Below are 4,870 nucleotides of genomic sequence, written 5' to 3' on the forward strand. Positions count from 1 at the left end.
CATTCTGTCTCATTTGTTTCATGGGCATCAAATTGCAAGGTCTTAAATAACATGGGGTATTTTTCGATCGATTGAAGCACTAAATGAAGTCCCACTTCCTTCCCCAGGCCTGATCTGTCAGTGGGTTGCCAGTGTCTACCAATCTCCTTCAGTGTGCAGCGCTGCTTGTGATTGGGCAACTGCATTAGTGCGTAATCGTCAGTGTAATTGTCAGTAATTGTGTTACAGTGGAGGGTTGATCCAATAATGACCCATCAAAAAGTCACTTAATAGAATTTGGCAGGTCCTAATAGAGAAGGCTCATCTCATTGGCTCCAAAGTGAAAGGTTAAAAGGAAAATACCACTCAAAAACTTTTAAGTGGTCTTTTGGTATTATCTTTAATTAGTCTACTGTTGACATATGCAAAACATTTTGAGACTGTCAGCAGTCAAGTTTTGAAGATATAGGATTTTCAAGAAGCAATGTCACATCATCATGATGTGGCAAGTGACACTGCTTCTTGAAAGTCCAATTTGTTGAAAAGTCGACTGCTGACATGCAAAAACATTCGTTGCTGTATTAACAGTAGAAAACAATACCATAATATAGTTTGAGTATTTTTCCTATAATATACTGTTATGTGAGGAACGTGAAGGAAAGAGTGAGCCTCAAACCTCAAGATGAACACACAAATGACTTGATTTAAATGACACAATTGTAATTTTTATATTACACAATATGGTTGATCATTTATAGGAGTTTTCGATATTTTAATTATTTCCAAATTCAACGTATAGCTACTAAAATATATTTCCCACAGTTATTTTTAAGACCACAGAGCTCCTGGAAGATCTCACATCTCTCGCTCCATTTCTTTCTCTCTATAAACTGACAGATCTCTTCCCTTCAGGGAAAACTTAAAGTTGGGAGTAGGCGGACTGACTATCTCTGGCACAAACACAAGTCTAGAAATATTTCTCATCCCCAAATAAAATATATATATATTTTTACTATCCTTGCCTTCCTTTCCTCAATGGACACCGGTGCTGTAATACATAAGAGACAAATGACAGAGGGGCAGAGAAAGTGCTGACACGCAGCGGACAGGGTTTTAATTGATCACGTCCAGGAAGAGAGGGAAGGGAAGGAGAGTTAACGGAGGAGAGAGGTCATGCTCGGTAATTCTCTGAATTTATGAGAGAGGACCAGGGGGATAGCCGCTCGACAAAGCATAACACAGTCACACAGTCGAGTACCCCCCCCCCCCCCCCCCAACAGTACAGATGTTTATTGTAACCCAGGGCAAACACACCTGATTCAACTTGTCAACTAATCATCAAACCCTCAATGAGTTGAATGAGCTGTGTTTGTCAAGGGCAACAACGAAACTGTGTACTGTTGGGGGTACTCGAGGACCGGGGTTGGGAAACACTGCAGTACACCACAATGCAAAATATGTGGTATATTACAGTGCGGGTCACCTAAGCGTTATTTTGGGGTCACCTAATGCCAAACAGGGTAAACTTAAAACGACTAAAACCAGATATAAAGTATGTAAAGAACATAAAGGGATGTAGATATTTTTTTATAATATAAACTTTGAGAACTAATAAATCACCCAAATAAAAGCTAGACAGTCAGGGAGAATTGAACATTTAAAAACCAATTAATTTAGCAGTATTCATTTTGAGCAAAAGAACAGCATTATCCATGTCAAAAATACATTTCATGCAGGAAATTAAACTGAGCAAAAATATAAACGCAACATGCAACAAAATGTCAATGATTTTACTGAGTTACAGTTCATTTAAGGACATCAGTCAATTTAAATAAATACATTAGGTCCCGAATCTATGGATTTCACATGACTGGGCAACGGCGCAGCCATGGGTGGGAGGGCATAGGCCCACCCAATCAGAATGAGTTTTTCCCCACAAAAGGGCTTTAATACAGACAGAAATACTCCTCAGTTAATTCAGCTGTCCAGGTGGCTGGTCTCAGATGATCCCACAGGTGAAGAAGCTGGATGTGGAGGTCCTGGGCAGGCATGGTTACACGTGGTCTGCGGTTGTGAGGCCGTTCTGCCAAATTCTCAAAAATGATGTTGGAGGTGGCTTATGATAGATAGAGAAATTCTAATTAAATTCTCTGGCAACAGCTCTGGTGGATATATCCTGCTGTCAGCATGCCAATTGCACGCTCCCTCAAAACCTGAAGAATCTGTGGCATGGTGTGTGACAAAACTACACATTTTAGAGTGGCCTTTTATTTCCCCCGCACAAGGTGCACCTGTTCATTCAGCTTCTTGATATTCCACACCTGTCAGGTGGATGGATTATCTTTGGGAAAAGTGAAATGCTCATGAACAGGGATGTAAATACAGTTGCATATGGAACATTTCCGGGGTCTTTTATTTCAGCTCATGAAACATGGGACCAACACGTTACATTTTTATTCAGTATATACAGTTGTGGCCGAAAGTTTTGAGAATGACACAAATATTAATTTCCACAAAGTTTGCTACTTCAGTGTCTAGATATTTTTGTCAGATCTTACTATGGAATACTGAAGTATAATCATAAGCATTTCATAAGTGTCAAAGGCTTTTATTGACAATTACATGAAGTTGATGCAAAGAGTCAATATTTGCAGTGTTTTACCCTTCTTTTTCAAGACCTCGGCTATCCGCCCTGGCATGCTGTCAATTAACTTCTGGGCCACCTCCTGACTGATGGCAGCCCATTCTTGCATAATCAATGCTTGGAGTTTGTCAGAATTTGTGGGTTTTTGTTTGTCCACCCCCCTCTTGAGGATTGAGCACAAGTTCTCAATGGGATTAAGGTCCGGGGAGTTTCCTGGCCATGGACCCAAAATATTGATGTTTTGTACCGAGCCACTTAGTTATCACTTTTGCCTTACGGCAAGAGGTGCTCCAAGCTGGAAAAGGCATTGTTTGTCACCAAACTGTTCCTGGATGGTTGGGAGAAGTTGCTCTCGGAGGATGTGTTGGTACCATTCATTATTCATGGCTGTGTTCTTAGGCAAAATTGTGAGTGAGCCCACTCCCTTGGCTGAGAAGCAACCCCACACATGAATGGTCTCAGGATGCTTTACTGTTGGCATGACACAGGACTGATGGTAGCGCTCACCTTGTCTTCTCCGGACAAGCTTTTTTCCGGGATGCCCCAAACAATCGGAAAGGGGATTAATCAGAGAAAATTACTTGACACCAGGCCATCCTCTAAAAGTCTTTGCCTCACTGTGCGTGCAGATGCACTCACACCTGCCGGCCTCCATTCCTGAGCAAGCTCTGTACTGGTGGTGCCCCGATCCCGCAGCTGAAACAACTTTAGGAGACGGTCCTGGCGCTTGCTGGACTTTCTTGGGCGCCCTGAAGCCTTCTTCACAACAATTGAACCGCTGTCCTTAAAGTTCTTGATGATCCGATAAATGGTTGATTTAGGTGCAATCTTACTGGCAGCAATATCCTTGCCGGTGAAGCCCTTTTTTGCAGTTCACTATTATTCTACAATGTAGAAAATTAGTTAAGAGATCAAAATTATGACATAACACATATAGAATCATGTTGTAACCAACAAAAGCGTTAAACAAATCAAAATATATTTTATATTAGAGATTCTTCAAATAGCCAACCGTTGCCTTGACAGCTTTGCACACTCTTGGCATTATCTCAAACAGCTTCATGAGGTAGTCACCTGGAATGCATTTCAATTAACAGGCGTGCCTTGTTAAAAGTTCATTTGTGGAATTTCTTACCTTAATGAGTTTGAGGCAATCAGTTGTGTAGTGACAAGGGGGGTATACAGAATATGGTCTTATAGCAAATAGGACTAAGTCCATACTATGGCAAGAACAGCTCAAATAAGCAAAAATAAACGACAGTTCATTAATTTAAGACATGAAGGTCAGGCAATACGGAACATTTCAAGAACTTTGAAAGTTTCTTCAAGTGCAGTCGCAAAAACCATCAAGCGCTATGATGAAACTCGCTCTCATGAGGACTGCCACAGGAAAGGAAGACCCAGAGTTACCTCTGCTGCAGAGAATAAGTTCATTAGAGTTACCAGCCTCAGAAATTGCAGCCCAAATAAATGCTTCATAGAGTTCAAGTAACAGACACATCAACATAAACTGATCAGAGGAGACTGTGAATCAGGCCTTCATGGTCGATTGCTGCAAAGAAACCACTACTGAAGGACACCAATAATAAGAAGAGACTTGCTTGGGCCAAGAAACAGGAGTAATGGACATTAGAACGGACTAAATCTGTCCTTTGGTGGTGACTCCAAATTTGAGATTTTTTGTTGTTACTACCGCCTTGCCTTTGTGAGACGCAGTGTGGGTGAACGGATGATCTCTGCATGTGTGGTTCCCACCGTAATGCATGGAGGTGGTGGTGTTATGGTGTTGGGGTGCTTTGCTGGTGACATGTCTGTGATTTATTTAGAATTCAAGGCACACTTAACCAACATGGCTACCACAACATTCTGCAGCGATACGCCATCCCATCTGGTTTGGGCTTAGTGGGACTATCATTTGTTCTTCAACAGGACAATGAGCCAACACACCTCCCGGCTGTGTAAGGTCTATATTACCAAGGAGAATGAGGGAGTGCTGCATCAGATGACCTGGCCTCCACAATCCCCCGACCTCAACCAAATTGAGATGGTTTGGGATGAGTCAGACTGCAGAGTGAAGGAAAAGCAGCCAACAAGTGCTCAGCATATGTGGGAACACCTTCAAGATTGTTGGAAATGCATTCCAGCTGGTTGAGAGAATGCCAAGAGTGTGCAAAGCAAAGGGTGGCTATTTGAAGAATCTCAAATATATTTTGATTTGTTTAACATTTTTGGTTACTACATGATTCC

This window comes from Oncorhynchus kisutch, linkage group LG14 (assembly GCF_002021735.2).
Source record: "Oncorhynchus kisutch isolate 150728-3 linkage group LG14, Okis_V2, whole genome shotgun sequence".
In the NCBI taxonomy this organism is placed as follows: Eukaryota; Metazoa; Chordata; class Actinopteri; order Salmoniformes; family Salmonidae; genus Oncorhynchus; species Oncorhynchus kisutch.